This window comes from Urocampus carinirostris, chromosome 4 (genome assembly GCF_059441175.1).
Source record: "Urocampus carinirostris isolate Australia breed hairy pipefish chromosome 4, RoL_Ucar_1.0, whole genome shotgun sequence".
Lineage (NCBI taxonomy): Eukaryota > Metazoa > Chordata > Actinopteri > Syngnathiformes > Syngnathidae > Urocampus > Urocampus carinirostris.
Window position 1 is genome coordinate 18,819,658 of NC_142352.1, and position 19,900 is coordinate 18,839,557.

The 19,900-nt window shown below is 38.1% G+C and overlaps 1 long non-coding RNA gene across 1 annotated transcript; it reads right to left on the reverse strand.

The window, feature by feature from the left end:
* Window positions 1-236: 236 nt before the first annotated feature.
* Window positions 237-18,669, reverse strand: LOC148367045 (uncharacterized). Its single transcript, XR_015850186.1, has 3 exons — window positions 18,551-18,669; window positions 13,691-13,875; window positions 237-424 (listed from the first exon to the last, which is right to left on the reverse strand). It is a non-coding gene; the product is annotated as an uncharacterized LOC148367045 (long non-coding RNA).
* Between the last annotated feature and the right edge of the window lie 1,231 nt (window positions 18,670-19,900).

Genomic DNA, 19,900 nt, shown 5'->3' on the forward strand with positions numbered 1-19,900 from the left:
TACACGGAAGCCGAGACATTTCAGGTTGGATGCCCAAACTCCGTTTTCCAGCGTCCCTGGAGAGAAACCTGACAGAGAAAAGCCATAAGACAAGCTTCAAAGGACACATACAGATTGCCTTCCTCGTCTTTTTCCCTACCCCCCCCCCCTCCAAGCGGCGGGCTACCTGGCATCATCCACACCCGAGATGGAAGAGGAGAGTCCGGGTATACATTTGCAAAAGCTTCCCTGGAGGCATGTGGTGAGATTGCCTTCATTTGGACCGACTGTAATTGGCCGGGGTGGGGGGTTGGGTGGTTTCCTCTCCAGACACCAACAGATACAGCACGTCGGCTTCAGTCCACGGCCTCTAGCCTCTAGTGCAGGGGGTGAGCAAGCTACAGCCCGTGGGCCACATGCGCCCCGGCAGGCTTTTTCATCAGGCCTGCCGAATGAAAATGGTCAAAATATAATGACACAATATATAATAGTAAATACATTACCACGAGTAAAACAACGTTGTTTTGGGCGCTATCTTTGTCCATAGTGTCCCTTTGTGTGTCTACCCCAAAAAATACTACCATAGAAATACTACAAAATTATTGGAAAACTGGATATCAAATTTAGTGCTTAAAAACAGGGGCCTCATACAGTATAATATTTTGCTTTAATTAAAAAAAACTAATAGAGTAATATCATGATACAAAAATGCAACTTCATAAATATTACAACAGAAATATCACAAAAATACAACTGCATTATTATGACAAAAATACTAAAGAAATACTACAAAATACTATGATGGAAATAGTACTAAGTACTAAGATACTGCGGAAATACTACAATTTATATACTTCAAAATACTTTTAGAGTAATACTACAAAGATTTTACTGCATTAATACTATAATGCAAAACTACCACTATAGAAATATTCCGGCAAATACTACAAAAATAACACTACTGAAATGCAATGAGAGAAATACTTAAAAAAACAACTGCAGTAATATTACAAAACTACCACTCTGGAATTACTACAACAATACTACATAGATGCTAAACAAATACTACAATGGAAATACTTGAAAAATACTTTTAAAGAGATACTACAAAAATACCACTACAGTATTACTAATATACAAAATTATAACTTAAGTTATATTACAACAGATATACTAGAAAAATACTTCTACAGAAATATTACAACAGAAATACTATAAAAATACAACTGTAGTAATCCTACAAAAATATTACCAAAAGAAACTACACCAAAACTACAAAAATACTACAGAAATATGATGAAAATCCGACAGCAGAAATACTACAAAAATACATTTAAAAAAATACAACAATGATACTACAAAACCAAATATAAATGGTCGTGCTTAAAACAGGGTTCGAATATACTATTTTGCTTTAATTATGAATGGTTTGAAACCAAATAGAATTAAAAGAAATATAGCATGTACTGTATATTCAAATGTGAAAAAACTGGATAGGTGTCCATGATTGGCTTCTTAGCCCCATTTTTTTTAACCCAATGCAGCCCCTGAAACAGAATAGTTGCCCACCCCTGCTCCAGTGCGTGCCATCTGTGCCCACGAAACAAGCTCATGCAGCCTTCACTTTCTAAGCTTTTGATCAACGTGCATACACCGGGCTTGCACGCCAGTCGGCACACTGTACATTTCAAAAGTGGGAAACGACACACCACCCTCGGCTCGTTTTTGGGGAAACGGCAGACATGAATCATTCATGCGGGATTCCATTTTTCTTCAGATACTTTGAAACATGCTGTAGACCAGTGACGGAATTATAACGAGAGATGCAGATTTCCAGTTGACAAGATGGGGGATGATAAAAACCAGCCAAATTATATGTCAAAAACATCTGTGACTAAAAACAGAAACCAGTAAATATTTATAGCATGAAATCCCAATGTAAACAAGTCAAATTATAAGTCAAAAAATCTGTGTTTGAAAACTGAAATCAGTAAATATTTAAAGCATAAAATCCCAACTGAGACAATTCAAATTATGTCAAAAAAAATCTGTGTTTGAAAACAGAAAACAGTAAATATTTATGGCATTTATGGCAACTACTGGCAGTTCTGTATAGCTAGCCACTCCTTGCACATCTGTTTCTCTGCACTATTGTACTTACAGTGTTATTGTTACAGTGTTATTGTTCTGTTTACCTGACTTGTTTACCTGACTGCCCATCTTGCACATCTGGTTGGCTACTCCTCTTGCACTATTTGTGCTACTGTAAAATACTATACATAGCCATAATTGTTTAGTATATTATTAGCACTCAATACTACAACTCAATACATTTTATTTATATCTGTACATTCAAGGAAACTGTGCGGGTCAGATGTATCGACATTTCGTTCTGTATACACGTGTACTAGAATGACAATAAAGTAGATCTGAATCTGAATCTGAATCTGAATGAAATCCCAACTGAGACAATTCAAATTATGTCAAAAAAATCTGTGTTTGAAAACAGAAATCAGTAAATATTTATAGCATGAAATCCCAACGTAAACAAGTCAAATTATAAGTCAAAAAATCTGTGTTTGAAAACTGAAATCAGTAAATATTCAAAGCATAAAATCCCAACTGAGACAATTCAAATTATGTCAAAAAAATCTGTGTTTGAAAACAGAAATCAGTAAATATTTATAGCATGAAATCCCAACGGAAACAGGTCAAATTATACGTCAAAAATCTGTGTTTGAAAACTGAAATCAGTAAATATTTAAAGTATAAAATCCCAACTGAGACAATTCAAATTATGTCAAAAAATCTGTGTTTGAAAAATGAAATCAGTAAATATAGCATAAAATCCCAACGGAGACAAATCAAATTATACAGTGGAACCTCTGTTTTCGAACGCCTCTCAGTTCGAACAAATCGGTGTCTGACCAAAAATTTCGAGAAATTCTTGCTTCGCTGTTCGGTCAAAAAATCAGAGTTCGAACGCCGGTAATGCGTGAGTGCGTACGCTAGGGTGCGATGCTCAGCGGCGTACGGGTGTTTTAGCCCCTTATTATGCCTCCGAAGAAAGTCAGTGCAAGCAGCAAAGTTGCTACAGGTGAAAAAAGAAAAGTAGTGTGTACAACTATTGCATTTAAGAAAGAAATAATAGCCAAATATGAAGGAGGTGTGCGAGCGCCTTCTGCTGACCACCACAAAGGTAAGAAATACTATTCATAAGATTACGATAACGTGAACGTACGATAAGCATGGGTTAGCTTTAAGTTTACGTTAAACATTCAGGGTGTTGGAACGGAGCCCAACATTGAGGGTGTTGGAACGGAGCCCCCTTTCCAATGAACCGCTCACCACTTGTTGTGGAGACCCGGGTGCTAAATGACTTGTAAACGACCTGATTTTTTTATTTTTACACGTTCATGTTAGCGTAATCTTTCATACGGAAGATTACGAAAACGCGGACGTACGATTAGCCTGGGTTAGCTTTATGTTTACGATAAACATTCAAGGTAAACATTCAGGGTGTTGGAACGGATTTAAACGATTTACATTATTTTTATTGGGAAAACTGATTTCGGTGATCGAACAAATCGGTTTTCGAACAGGGTTCTGGAACGGATTATGGTTGAGAACCGAAGTTCCACTGTATGTCAAAAATCTGTATTTGAAAAATGAACTCAGTAAATATTTATGGCATGAAATCCCAACGGAAACCAGTCGAATTATATGTCAGAAAAAAATCAGTGTTTATAAACTGAAATCAGTAAATATTTATGGCCTAAAATCCCAACTTAAAATGGTCAAATTGTATGTCAAAAATCTGTAGTTGAAAAATGAAATCAGTAAATATTTATGGCATAAATCTGTGCTTGAAAAATCAAATCAGGAAATATTTATCCCGGGGGTCCGCAACAAGTAGATCTGGAGCCGCATGCAGCTATTTGGCATTCCCTAGCGGATCCGTAAAGTTTATTCAAAAATAGTTTGATAATGGAAAATTATATGGTTCAGTTAGGAGAACAAACATGATACAAATATTATTTATGTTTTCAAATTACTATATTATATATATATATATATATATATATATATATATATATATATATATATATATATATATATATATATATATATATATATATATATATATATATATATATATATATATATATATATATATATATATATATATATATATATCCCCGCGACCCTAATGAGGATAAGCGGTACGGCTAATGAGATGAGATGAGATATATATATATATATATATATATATATATATATATATATATATATATATATATATATATATATATATATATATATATATATATATATATATATATATATATATATATATATATATATATACTGTTAGAAGATGGCTGGAATGGGCTCTGGCACACCTGCAACCCTAGTGAGTATAAGCGGTGCAAAAAATATATGCATGTATATATGTATGTATTGTGTAAATATATATAGCACTATATTGTAATTATCATCATTTTTTTGTCTATTCATCCTAGCTTTTCTCTTTTTTCTCTTTAAAGTTTTGATATTGCATGTTTCACCCCGGAGTGCCATGGCTAATCTCATTGCATACAATGTTTCAAAATGTTGATATCAATGACCATCGATACAATTCAAAATTCTAAATTATTGGACACATTGTCTGCCTCTGTTGAATTTGGCAAATACGCACACTGTATGGATTCTAGTTGTACAATTGCCATACCTGTCAAGCTCCAGGGCTCCATGCCCTTACAAACTGTTGTATTTTCCCTTACAAAATACAAAATAATCTTACACCATATTTTTTTTAAAACGTGTTTATTTATGTAGTTTAACGTGTTATATTGTACATGTGTTTCGTTATATCATATATATTGTTAACTAACATTTTGTTGTGAGATCCTGATCCATGAATGAGGTTATTATAAAAAAAGTTCAAAAATTAAGTAGCTTGGACGTTCACTTGCAGAAGGAAAAGTACATGCAAATATAATTAACTTTGTGAGTGCGCACTTGGCACGACCATGCAAAAAAGGTGGAGGTGTTGCTCTTATATCGGAAAATAGGTTGAAATTTACTTCTAATACCCCTACTAGTTTTAAAACGTTTGAAGCACTTGTTATGAGGTCCTTAATGTCAACACCAATTTATGTAGTTGTTGTGTATCGCCCACCTGGACCATACTCAAATTTTTTGGAAGAATTTTCTGATTTGTTAACAGACTTAGTTACATATGCGGATAATGTTGTAATTATTGGTGGTTTTAATGTTCACATAAATTCCCCATCAAATTCACTTGCAATTGCATTTAAGTCACTGATGGATACATTTGGTTTCAATCAAATAGTTGATGTGCCAACTCATAAAGATGGGAACACTCTAGATCTTGTCCTGACCCGTGGCGTAGTAGCCTCAAATGTTACAGTGTTACCGTATCCTAATGCCATCTCTGATCACTATTTTGTTAAATGTGAGGTGTTGTTTAATGTTTACTGTGATAAGGAAAATATAGGCTTTAGCAGTCGCAATATCCGCCCTAAAACGGTGTTAGCCTTAAAAGAATTATTACCTACGGTAACTGCAGCCTTCCCTTCGTACACTGGGTCTGTTGACTCACTTACAAACAACTTCAATACTGCTTTGGTAAATGTTCTTGATTCTGTGGCGCCCCTAAAGTATAAATTCCGACCCAAGAAGAATACACCTTGGTTTACTGAAGAAACTAGGTTACTCAAACAAAGTTGCAGAAAAATTGAACGAAAATGGCGCACTACTAAGCTGGAGGTTTTTCGACTGGCCTGGTGTGACAGTTTGCTGAAATATAAAGTAGCTCTTGCCTCAGCTAAAGCTTCGTATTTCTCTAAGATTATTGTTGAACATAAGAATAATCCAAAATTTTTATTTGACACAGTGGCGAAACTTACCAGACAACAACTTAACCCAAATGGTTGCACTCATTCTGCTAATGACATTATGGAATTTTTAATAAAAAGATTCAACTAATCAGGAATGAAATTTTAAAAGAACGCTCTGTTTCCTCCTCCTATATCAAAGATGTGGAGGTGCTAGGTATGGACTGTGTCAGCGGTTGTTTAGAAACATTCTCCAGTTTCAATGAATTGTCCCTTGATAATCTAACACAGATGGTCAGTAGGGCCAAACAAACTACGTGCCTGCTTGATCCGTTTCCAGCTTCACTGGTGAAGGATCTGTTTGAGATCTTAGGACCATCAGTTTTAAATATTATTAATATATCGCTATCCTCGGGTATTGTTCCTGTAGCCTTCAAGTCTGCCGTCATTAAACCCACGCTTAAGCGACCTAACCTTGACCCAGAAAGCCTAGGTAATTATAGGCCAGTGTCAAATCTGCCATTTCTTGCGAAATTACTTGAAAAGGTCGTTGCACAGCAGCTAAATGACTTCATGTCAGAAAATAACCTTTTTGAAACTGTCCAGTCAGCATTTAGAGCAAATCATTCTACTGAGACAGCCCTTGCAAAAGTAACCAATGATCTCCTTTTAACAATAGATTCTGGTGCCTCATCAATGTTACTGCTGCTGGATCTCAGCGCTGCTTTTGATACGGTCGACCACAACATATTATTGATTCGTCTAGAACGCATTGGTATCTCAGGAACTGTACTCTCGTGGTTTAGGTCCTACCTGTCAGACAGGATGCAATGTGTTAACTATGGCAATATGACCTCTAAACAATCTAATGTCCCTTGTGGTGTTCCTCAAGGCTCTGTACTTGGCCCCCTTCTTTTTAGTATTTATATGATCCCGCTTGGTGACATTATCCGCAAGTATAATATTAGTTTCCATTGCTATGCAGATGACACTCAACTGTATGTGCCACTGGAAAAAACTGGACATTTAAGTTTTAGAAATCTGGAGGATTGCCTTACTGAGATTCAAAGATGGATGTCAAATAATTTTTTACGCCTTAACCCAGAAAAAACTGAAATGTTGATTATTGGTCCAGCTCACTGTCGTCATTTGTTTTCAAACATTACCCTGAACCTAGACAAATGTAATATCACCCATAGTGACTCGGTCAAAAATCTAGGTGTTATATTTGATCCTAATCTGTCGTTTCAGTTACATGTGAAAAATATTACTAGAATAGCTTTCTACCACCTCCGTAATATTGCGAAGATTCGTTCAATGCTGTCCCAATCAGATGCAGAGATTTTAATTCATGCGTTTATTACTTCTCGGCTTGATTACTGTAATGTATTGCTTTCTGGTCTCCCGATGTCTAGCATTAAAAGTTTGCAGCTGGTTCAGAATGCGGCAGCTAGACTTTTGACTAAGACTAAAAAGTTTGAGCATATTACACCTGTATTGGCCAACTTGCACTGGCTCCCAGTCCACTTAAGATGTGACTTTAAGGTTCTCTTATTAACATATAAATGTTTGCATGGGCTTGCACCCTCTTATCTCTCTGATTTGATTTCCCCCTATGTTCCTGCACGGAGTCTGCGCTCGGAAAATGCCGGTCTACTTGTGATTCCGAGAGCCAAGAAGTCTGCGGGCTCGAGAGCGTTCTCCATCCGGGCCCCGGTGTTGTGGAATGCCCTGCCTCTGGAGATAAGATCTGCAACCTCAACGGAAGTTTTTAAATTGAGGCTTAAGACACACTTCTATTCCAAAGCATATGATTGATGCCCACCTCGTATTCTGTTTTGTCCTGTCTTTTTCTGAGGCCTGCCTGGCTGATACGAAGGAGAAGGATGATTTGGGATGGGTCAGCGGACCGGGGTCTGACCTGCAGCATGTCAACCCCTGCATTTACCAGCTGGCGTCGTCGTTGATGTCATGCTCTTTCCGGACATTTTCAACATCTTACCTAGTGTTTACTATTCTGTGTACAGTAATGCTAATTGTAATTCACCCTGTTCAATCCTGGAAGGGGGATTACCACATGTGAGGTCCTTTCTCAAGGTTTCTCTTTTCTCCTCACACTGAGGTTTTTGAGTTTTTCCTTGCCCGCATGCTGGTTTGCTAGTTTAAGATCAGGTAATTGTGTAATTTTGTAACTGTAATCCTGTGCAGTCCTTTGAGACATTTTTGTGATTAAGGGCTATATAAATAAATTTGACTTGACTTGACTTGACAGTAGAATTTTCTTATTCAAATTTTGAATTCATTTTCTGCATTAAATTATTGTTGGTAATATACTGATTAAAGGGATAACCACAAACCTGTCTTTTTCATTTTCTCATTTTATACTTCCTTTTTTTTATTAACTTCTTTATACAACATAATAATTCATAATATAATGCATCAAAGAAAGTGAGCCACTTGAGAGCCGGCTCTCTTTAATGCGTTGAGCCAAAAAAGCCAATTCTCTAAAAAGAAACGGACTTCCTTTCACTACATCAAACCGCTCGCTTCGTTTGCAACGAAAAAAACGATACCGAGATAGAGGCTTCTGCGGTGAACTCGTTTCACTTGATTGATTTGCCGTTTCGTGATAGCCGGTGTATACCGGATGGTACCCATAATTGTCCAATTTGCGTTTTTCCGTACAGATTTTCTCGTACGTCGTACACCTCTTAAAATGCATAATAAACTTACTTTGTACGGCAAAACCGTACAGGTTGACGGGTATGAATTACACATGTAATTATGCGTATTTCTTTCTATTGTCCCGTTCACATACTGTACATCTGATTTTGGAATCATTGAGGATCCCTTTCTCGCTGCCATCACAACTACTGGGTGAGACGACCAGAAAACTGCAGATAATTTTGTGAAGGGAGAGCATGCAGCGCAGATGCCAAAATAGCGTATTTGCTCTCTGGTCTCTCAAGCCTTTCATGTGTCTTGCATCTTCCCTCCAAGGAAGCCGGCTGAGGGAGGAGGCTTGTGTTTGTTTTACACTCGCCCTCTCAAAGGGAAATATTCATTAAGTCCTCCCTGGAAGGAGAGCTAAGGGTTTCACAGACAAGTAGGCAGACAAGAGGAAGCGCAGTCGCCGTGTGTAAATACGGCCACGATTATTTGGAAAAGTCTCTCTCCGAACATTGGGAGAGCAGAGGACGAGGCCAGGACGTGGAAGGAATCAGGAGAATTGATCAGTTTGGCAACCGCTGACAGGAAACAAAGGAGAGTTATGATCATGACGCTCAAAGAGGAAGAGGAGAGCATCATAATTGATAAATGGCCAACTAATAAGCGCTTATTCACTTCAATCCGTGGATTATTATGGAGGCTGAGAGGACCCGAATCCATACGTGTGCATAGAAAAGAGTAGCGAAGGGATTAATAGATCCGACAGCGCCGTTTTAAGCCAATCAGAACGCGAGGCAGACGACGGCCTTGCCCCATTTTTGTATCACACTCAATATATCACATACTAGCGGCTTCACCAACTCAACGTGCATAGGAGTGATGGTTCTACAGCAAGTGTTTTATAATTATTACGCTGCTGTTGAGTCGTGGGTAGTCCATGAGAGAAGTTTGCAAGTTACTGCAGCCGCTTTACTCGCACTTTCTTCGAGTATTCTCACTGCGCTCTTGTTAGCATACCTCGTTAGCATGGGGAAAAAAAAACAAATATGAGCGAAGGTTGGATTTCTTAATTAAAGTAACACTTGTAAATTATGGGGTAGATAGGATGTACAGTCTGTGATCAGGTGTATCTGTCATGATTACTCATTAAACTCACCTGTGCCTGCTCGTGTGGTGCCAGCTGCTGCTGGTTACCTGATTGGTTCCCCGTCCTATTCAGGCTCAGTCCTTACACCCGCCTGTTGTCAGTCCATCAGCGAACCTCTGTTTTCACAAGGCAAGTTTTTTTGACTCTGACTCCCGTCTGTCCTGCTTTGTCACCCGTTTTCAACTTGTCTGTTCCTGATTTCCCCGTTTGTCTCTTGCTACGACCCGTTTTTCTGACCCCGACCACCTTCTGATCTCCCGTCCCGGCTAACGACCTGTTTTTCCGTCTAACTATGCTACGAACTCCCGCTCCGGAAGATCCACTTCCGCATTCGGAACACGCTCCGATCCCTTGAGCAGCTTGCTTTCCGCGTTCAGCGAGTACTGGATCGCTGGCACTGCCTTTCCTCTATATTTCAACAAACTTGTGAGTAACGTTACGCATCTGGGTTCTCCTTCTGTTCTGGTCGTGACAGTATCGGGTGTCTGAGGTTTGTGATGCAGTTTATCTTTTTACTCGTATTTAGTCTACAATTATTTAATTATATTAATATTAATTATAATTTACAATAGTTTCTTTTACAGCCATTTACAAAGTTTTTGGGTTTTGACAGGAACTGTAGCAGCAAGATGACATACAACCATGAGTATGTAAAATAACACTAACTTTTAGAAGTATTTAAAAGAATGCCTTATTGCGTACCCTATCACCGTTTAATCGTATTTGTGTATAACGTGCATCCCTATCTTTTGATTATAAATCAGGATAAGATTTTGTTTTCGTTTTGTAGCTCAAACTAAGTGACAAATGTTGAATACATGCGGTCATGATTAAAATGATTTTTGCATTTATTTATATCTTTTCGGACAACTTTCTGTTTTCTCCATCCTCGAACATTGAACTCTGGTACCATGAAAGGAAATAGTGTGATCATGTCTTTTCAAATGTTATTTACATCACTGGTGGTCTGGTGGGTCAGGATTTGGCAGTCTCACCACCTCGACCCGGGTTTGATTCCCATTACCTCTAACGTCTTGCGATTGTGATGAGTGATATTTCTTGACTGATTAATCATTGCACAAATATGGTAACATATCACTGTAATGTGAAGAAATATAGTACAATTTTCTCAACTATGAGTATTTTTAAAAACATACGTTTGTATGTAATTTTGCTTATTATTCATATGAAAATTGTTTTTCTTGATGAAGTATTTTTCCTACAAGGAAGAGCTACAAAATTCACAATATGTCCTTTAATCCATTCCAAGTTAAAGTCTTTTTTACTCTGATCGATGAAAGTCTGATTTGAGATAGGCAAGGACACAGATCAACAACAGAGACCGTGTGATCAATTTGTTTTGTTAGTCAAACGCATCAACGAGACCTTGCTTATGTAGGTGGAATCTTTGAAGCAAATGAAAGTGAGAAAATGGCGATATGTCAAAACAGAAGTGTTCTTTTCCTAGATAAAGCAAACGTCTCCTGAGACCATTTGCTCACCTGTGGGATGGTCTCATAATTCGTTTTCAGCTCTAAACTGTCGTCCCTGAAATCCCCGTCACGTCATCCTTCAATCTTCATCCACGTGCTCTCCCACAATATTGATTATCTATTTTCTCCTTTGTCCCCTCCTACTTTGGCCTTCCTCGCCATCAGCTCACTTCATCCCGTTCAACCTGGGCATTTCTTTTTTTCATCCCATGGTTCCTCCTGCTCTTTTCTCTGGTCAGAGCTTCTCATCTTTGACAAGGTCGAGGGCCGAGTCGTTCTTGGAGCTGCTTAAGCTTGGTAAATGGAGATGTAATGTAATAGAACGGCGGGGTAATAGAATCTATGTGGGATAGGTTTGATCTTGTTAAAATGGGTCGGGCACCATTGGTTCTGTTGAGATCTGGAGGTATCTTCAGCTGACATCACATTTCTACTGTATATAACTCTGCAATGTCAGAAAAGGATCAAACAATATCAAAACATGTGAAGTGAATAATGTTTTTCATTCACTTACTAAGTTATCTGACTAATACTGGTGGAATGTGAGGTTGGAGAGGGGGGGAGTTAGCTTGCATCAAAGGTTACCGTGACAACCCCAGCACAAGGGGTCCCCCCTCCCGGGAGACCGGAACCCAGAGATGGTACATGTCGCAGTCCTGACCAAATCTCAGCTCAACAACTAGCCAGAGACCCTAGCTAAGTCAGAAACCAAACTTAATCAAGCTAGCGGCCAAACTGGTGGGACAAGGCTAGCGACCTCAGAGAAGCCTCAAGCCACCAGCAGTCAACCTCTGCGTCAGTGTGTGTAGCCACCCTTCAGACTAACCAAACATTTGGTTTCCTGACATAATGATCTAAAAACGTATGTTGTGCTCCAAAAAGGCAAGACGAGTTATGAAAAGAATAAACTTGGCTCTTTAATTCAATTGGTCAATAAATTGTTTGTTAGAATGATTTATTCAGCCCCCTTATCTGCGACAACAGTAATTTCTTGTTTATGGCTAGCAATGGGGACCAGAAGCCCTGCGAAACATGAAAATCCGCTAAGTAGCGACGCCCAATCGTAAAAGCCCCCAAGAGTCAAACTTACCTCCAGATGACGCCCTTAATCGACTGAGAGTATATGACAAAACAAAAACTGTGGATCCAAAAAATAAAAACACAGAACACAGAATTGTAGTTAAATGAACTGTACAAAAAGTTAGCTAGTTACGGTATCGCTAGCTTACGATATTTTCAAGTTCCAATGAAAAATATACAATATTTTTTTAGTCCTAAGTTATGGTATTTCCCCCACCTAATTCAACAACAAATTATTTTGCCTGGTGTAAAATTGAGAAATTCAAACTTAACAGGAATAAGAAAGTCTTGGAAATACATTACAGTAGACCCCTGGGTTATGGCGTCCCTAGCATGCAATATTATCAATTTGCAGGTGTTTTTGCCCCTCATTAGGGCATTTCCCCCAACTAAAGTGCAAAGTAGTGAGAGATTATAGTATTACATTCAACTTTTGCTGAAAGCGCAGCCTGGCATTCACGTTGCCCTAAATGAACTGCAAAGTTTTTTTCCGCCATCCATCATCATCCAGTCGACTGTTGCAGAGAGCCAAGGCAGTTAGAGCAAATTTGTGTCATGCGTGGCTGTTTTTCCCCCCGCGTTTTTGTTTAAAATGAAAAGCACTCATGTTGCCTCAATCCATTATCCCCGCCAACTATTGCTGCGAGTGGACGCATTGGTGCTGTTCATTAAAGGTGTTAAGAATGGTAGATAGATAGATAGATAGATAGATAGATACTTTATTCATCCCCGCAGGGAAATTCAAATTCACAGAGCATCCCTGCGCTGAGAACCGTACAATAATAAAGCAAAAATAATACAATATACAAATACCCAATGTGACGTGCTAATACCCACTGTAGCGTGTTGTATAGAGTATCCAGAACCCATATCCATAGGATAGAGAGTAATCCAAAGTGCTGCAAGGCAAAACACTGAAGATATAAGCAAAAACAAAACAATAAATCACAAAAGTAGTGAATGTGGCCAAAACAGTGCAGTTCATTTTAAGTGGGTCACAATATCACAATTTAGTGGCCCGAAACGAACATCAAAATGCGCCCTTATGGGCCGCTGCTCTCAGCAATCGTCAACCATGGATAATGGCTGACAGATAGCGGACGCATAGGTGCTGTTCATCAAAGGCGTTTCAAAAAGATAAAAAAGAGCTGCAAAGGATGACACAAATTTGCACTCTCCGAGCCTGCTGTCAGCGATAGTCAACTGGGGGGCAGCGGGTTATGGCCAAAAACACTGCAGTTCATCTTAAAAGGCCCAGAATGGTAGGCTTCAGCAGCACGAATCAGGGTTGAACGTAATTCTGTCATACCTTCTTTTCAATCTATTCCGGGGTACACAAAAGACCTTTTAAAATCCACTATTTCAAACACCTATTTCACTTCTGTCCAATTCCGGCTATTGGGTTTAAGAGGGAAGCACAAGTTCAACCTCCGTTCTTTGCGGCGCACCCATCAACCAACCTGTTAACGCGCTGTCCCTTTAGTGGATGGATGGCTGCAAGTTTCTCCATCCTATCAGGAATGACCTTCAGAAGATTCCTGATGCGGCCGGTTGTCACCCGGCTTGGCAGCACCAGAGAGACTGCGGCAAAGGCAAGGACGCTAACGCTAGTAGCGCCGTAGATCAACTAAGTCAATGGAAATTTCTGCAAGACGGAGAAAAAACATTGTTGAAAAGACGGCAACATTAACGTGCAGAAAAAAGTATCTGTGTGAAAAGAAAAGTTTGAAACGGTATTTTTCAAGACGTGGAAAAGAAGACTTTTGGACCCGTAGCTATTTTAGTTTTCTAATTTCCAGTGTGCTTTTAACAAGACGAATTGGTGAAAAACATGTTTATAAACGCAATTTTATTGTGGAAATGTTAATAGAAATTCAATAAAAAATATTAGCTCGGAATAAAATATAAACGTTTATAGAAATGTTTGGGAAATTACATAAAAACAAACATAAATTTGTAATGGCAAATGAAAAACTGTTTTGGGAAAGAGAAAGGAAAAAATGTTTTTGTAAACATATAGTAAAATTGTAAATTTTGATAGAGATTTCAATACAAAATTTACCTAAATAAGACACTTAAAACATAAAAGTTCATAGATTATTACAAATATTGTGAAAAATAAAATAAAAATAAAAACTTCTTGTTCAATTTATTAAAAATGGAGGAAAAAATGTAAAATTAAATATTAAATGACATAAACATTTAGAAAAATCAATTAAAAAGAAAAATGCAATAAAAACTACAGAAAAAAAAAATACAAATGTTAATGGTTATGGTAAATTGAATAAAAACAAGGGAGGGGGGTGATTATTATAAAAATAAATACAACATTGGGAAAAAATACAATATAAAAATATAAAAGTGCCTAGATAATAAAATAGAGCTATTGGGATTTTTTTAATATACAAGTTTATGAAAATGAAGGTAAAAAATGAAATAAAAGTGTAAAGGTCAATGGAAATTAGAATTAAAGTCCCACATTACGGTAAAAATGATATATGTTTACAAAATCACTGAGGAAAATACTAAAAAAATAAAAATATAAAAGTTAATGCATTATTCAAAATGAGCATTTGCGGCTGTCACTGAGTATGTTGTCACTATCGCAAAGGTTTTCCGGTTATGTTAGTTTTATTATTTATTTATAACATTATAATTTTGATAAACTCATTATTCATTTAGTTGTTATTAAATGCACATCATTTTTATCCACATATTCTAATTAAGAGTTTACTCGCTGTATTCATAAGAATGTATCCTTTCATATCAGTGCACTTTAGCCTTATTTTATCATATTATCTTAAAGATTTAGCTGTGTGCAGTTTTAATCTTTTGGACATTAAGTTATTTTTTGCCTTATATTGTAAGTTCCTAGTAGAAAAGTCTGTTAGAGCTTCATATTCCATTTTGCCTAATCCACACCACTTTCTTATAAAACCTGTTCTCAACCATTTATCTTTGCCTTTTGGTGGGAAAACACTCCTGATCAAATGGTCCAGAGTGCACAACTCCACCACAACGAGCGGAAGTGGCACTTCCGTGTCGAGCGAAGGCAGTGTTGAGAGCGAAAAAAAACAGGTCGATGGCCGGGGCGGAGGAGCAAAACCAAAAACGGGTCCAGAAAAGAATTCGGCAACGGTGATCAGACAGAAAACAGGGCAGGATAGAGTCAGGGAGTCACAAAAGCTTGCCTAGCGTGTAGCGTAGGTTCGAAGACAATCCGATTACTTTATTTCGTTACTTTGTTATAAATGTTCTCAAGTGAACTGCTTCTCTCCAGCTCTATTTTTCTGTGTCCAAATACTGCGAATCCCAAAGGTTGAACACGCGGCGAGACACGGATTCTCTACGCCAACACAGCACAGACTCCATATTACATTCCTATTTCGAAGTTTTCGCATCCCAGAAACCATTTCCTCATTTTTACATGACATTGATTGGACTCTTGCCCTGATAATTGTTGATCATCAACCAAACTGTATAGATAAATCTGTCCAACAGTAGTGGGGAAGGAAATACGTTAGGGCTGACGTAAGTACGTCTAGTAAATAACTTCTTCCAAAGAAATATAAGTCAGCTCCTCCCCTATGTCCTCCCCTGCCATGCCGAGTAATTACTTGCCCTGGCCCGCTGTAATAATTCCTATTACAAGCAGAACGGAAGAGTCAGTAATTCAACGTAGGGGACAAGGTGAAGGCAAGGCCATGCTTCTTTGGATCAATATTTCATTTACTCAACCTGTTTCGCCATCCAGGGCCAGGATCAAATACGCCAACAGGAGGCTGAAAGAGGAAAAATTGGGAGCGAGATTGAGGGAGGGGGGAATAAAAGCTCCACTAAAAACAATGGCACAAGCCTCATAATTTCCTTTGGGTTTAGTGAAGGAAAGCTCGGTAGGCTTGTGGAGGTCACATGTGCGTTTTTGTAGGTCAATGCATAATCAAAGTTGTGAAAAAGGAGAAAAAAAGAAAAAACAGTCGAAAAACTCTTGTCCTTGCGCTTTAATCAAAGCTCCATTTGTTTCATTTGATGAAATATCCAACGCCGAATATACCGTGTAAAATATTTCTAAACCTTGTTTTCGAATAAGAAAGCCTTGGGTGGGTCAATGGGTCATTTTTATGAACAAAAAAATCAAGTCAAGTCATTTTTAATTGTATAGCCCTTATTCACAAAGAATATCAAAGGGCTGCACAGACCACAGATTATTGCAAAAAACAGACTATTATTACACCATCCCCTGATCTAAAACCTACATGAGGGCAAGGAAAAACTTAGAAACCTCAACATGAAGAAAATGAAGAAACCTTGAGAAGGGACTGCACATGAGGTAATCCCTCTTCCAGGATGACCAGGCTGCAATGGAGGTTGCAACAATAAATGATATACAGATATTGTCAACATCAAATATAGGTTGTTCATATGCCATAGAATAGAACTGTGTTCTAAGCTTAGATTTAAACATTTCCACTGATTTTGCAGATCGAATCTCAGGGGGAAGAGCATTTTACAACACCGGGGCCTGAATGGAGAACGCTCTCAAACCTGTGAATTTCTTCTTGGCTCTTGGGATCACTGGTAGACCAGCATTTTCAGAGCGAAAAAAAAAAAATTATGACAAAAAAAGACTATCCTGTCAAATTTTTTTTTTCTGTTGGAAGATCATTTTGCTCATTTTGAGTAATATTTTTCCTACTTTACTATTTTTTTAATCAGGATATAGCGGATGGCAGATGATTTTCTCGTCAACATAATTATTTTATTTTTGTGATCTAAAAAAAATTACATGGGCAGCAAAACAGCAATTGGAAAAAAAGAGAATAGACAGTAAAATAGGTAAAGAAGTTCATTTTTTGCTAGCTGATCATTTTACTCATTTTAAGTAAGATTTTCATATTAGAGCACATTTTAAAACGATGTTGTTTATAGTTGATTGTAGGTACTTTTATTTATCTTAAGTAATATTTTAATTATTTTACTTTAAATAAATCTCATCTTATCTCATTAGCTGCACCACTTATCCTCAGTAGGGTCGCGGGGCTTTAAATAAATAAAAACATCTATTTACAGTTTTGTCACAGACCAGGAACAGAGACGGGACCCAATTGCGTTCGTTTTACTCAGCTTTTTTTAGAAGGAGGAAGGGACTTGCACCCACGATCCGATGATCGTCGGTCAAGGGTAGCAGATAGCTGGAAACGCGGAAGTGGCACTACTGTGTCGAACGAAGGCAGTATTGAGAGCGAAAAAAAAACAGGTCGATGGCCGGGGCGGTGGAGCAAAATCATAAACGGGTCCAGAAAAGAAGTCTGCAACGGGAATCAGACGGAAAATAAAAATAAATGGAATAGTAAAATAAAAAATATACCTTTTTTGTTTGACAGTATATTCAAAAATATATTATTAAAACAGAAAAACGTTGTTAAAAAAGTTCAATTAAAAAAAAAGAAATATTCTTTTCTCATTTTATTGGACACAATTATTTTTTAAAGTAGATTATAAAGAGAAAAGATATATATAAGGCCAAAAAAGAATAGCTTGAGCAAAATTATCTGCAAACAGAAAACTTTTTGTTTTATTGATTATGTCAGACACATACAGGTTCGAAACAAAAATCAGTTGGGAACTGTTCCTTTAATTGTCATGAACCGGAAAAGGACGAGAACCCAAATGCGTGACGTTTCTCACACAAGCCTTTTATTTTCCAGGAAATGGGGAGTCATGCACGTTAGGCAGCAGTCTGGCGTGAATTGACAGGATTGATATCCAAACAGTAAATCAAAATTAAACAGGACAAACTAGACGGGAACGAAAACTGGCGAGAATAATAAAGAGGACAAAAGTAGACTGGAACGATACCGGACAGGAAATGCAGGCAGGAAACCGGACAGAGTCAAAACCCACGTCTTGCGGGGCAGAGGTTTGTTGACGGACTGACCAAGGGAGAGTGAGAGCACTGAGCATAAATGGAAGGGAAGCCAATCTGTCAACAAGCCGCAGCAGGCGGGGCCAATTGGGCGCCATGGCAACCATGACATTAATATTCAAGTATAAATGGTTTAATGAATAAACCATTTCTAAGTTCAAGTTATAGCTGCTTTTTGTATCCAAAAACTGTAAACCATATCATTGTATTTCTTTCAGCTCGCAGAATAGCAGCTAGCAAAATATGGGTCCCGAGTTTGCATCCTGCTTGAAACGATTGTGCTCTATCGATGCTCCACCAGATGGCACTAAATATCACACACTGTCCTTTTAAAATTCAAACGATGCATTTTCCCATTTGCAGTGACCCGAGCCCTTCCCAGGGTAACACTTACCTGTTAAACCTCATCTCCCGCCGACAGTGAAATCAAGCTCAGCTTTTTCTCCCCGCAGCAGCACAACATCAATAACGCTTAGCGTCGCCGCGGCAGCCTGTTTGCAGACTTCAATTCGGAGTCAGGGAGCGCGTTTTCTTCACTGCTAGGGCAGCTCTCTGGACCGCATTGATTATTATGAGGAGAGGGGGTGAGGGGCTAACTGCAGACAGGGTCAGATTAACCTGCTGTTAAATCTTAAACAAGCTGCAGCTATTAGACCACGAAAGGAAGATGTATGACCGCGCTTGTACATTTTAACGGAACATGGAGGTTCTCCGGCAGGCGTTGCTGCCGGGTGCGGCAATGGAAATGATTATTTTTGGTCTTTTGCAGTCTAATGCAAATATTTTACAGATGGACGCTTTTATTTTTTCATTTGTGTCAGTTTCCGAGGTTAAAATTTGGCTTCAATAGCTTGTGGTACAACCATGGATGAAATGAAGTAACTCACCTTTTATCTCAGAAACCAGCATCGCTGTCGCAAAAGTGGCAGGTCCCTGGTCAACAGGTTGTTGACTTTTCTCCCATCGAGCCACGGGGCTCACATTGCTTGAAGAGGACAAAAAATTGATAAAGGGAGAGTGGGAGAGGAAAAGAGAAACAGAAATAGAAAGAGAAAGAGAAAGAGAAATACAAATAGAAGGAGAGAAAGAGAATGAGAAAGAGAAATAGAAGGAAAGCAAGAGAGAAAGAAATAAAAGTGAGGGAGAGAGAGAGAAATGTGAACAGGTAGAGGAGAAATGAGATGGATAAAGGACAGAGATGAGGACAAGATGAAGCTATAGACGATGAAGAAAAAAACAGAAAGTGAGTGAGAGAGAGAGAAAACAAGTGAAAGAGATAGACAGTGAGTGACAGAAGAGAGAAATAAAGATAGAGAGAACAGAGAAACAGAGTGAAATTATGAGAAAGAGAAGGGGATATAGATCGAGGGAGGGAAAGAGATACAGAGGAACAGAGAGAGTGAGAGAAAGAAATCAAACAGAGAAAGAAAAAACTGAAAAACAGAAAAACATTGATAGTTAGAAAGAAAGAATGAAGGGAGAGAGAAAAAGAAATAGAGAAAAAAAAGAAAGAAAAACATCAGATAGAGAGTGAGAGAAAGAGTCAGTGAGAAAAGGAAAGAAAAACAGGGTGAGAGAAACGGATGAGAAACAGAGGGACAAAGATGTACGTAAAGGAAGAAAGAAAGAGAAAGAGAAAAGTATAAAGGAAATTGCTTCATCTTGCTTATATTTATTTGATTCAGCATCTAATTCAGTGGTTACCGATTCGACCGGGACGGACAGAACCACGGGCTTTCCAAGC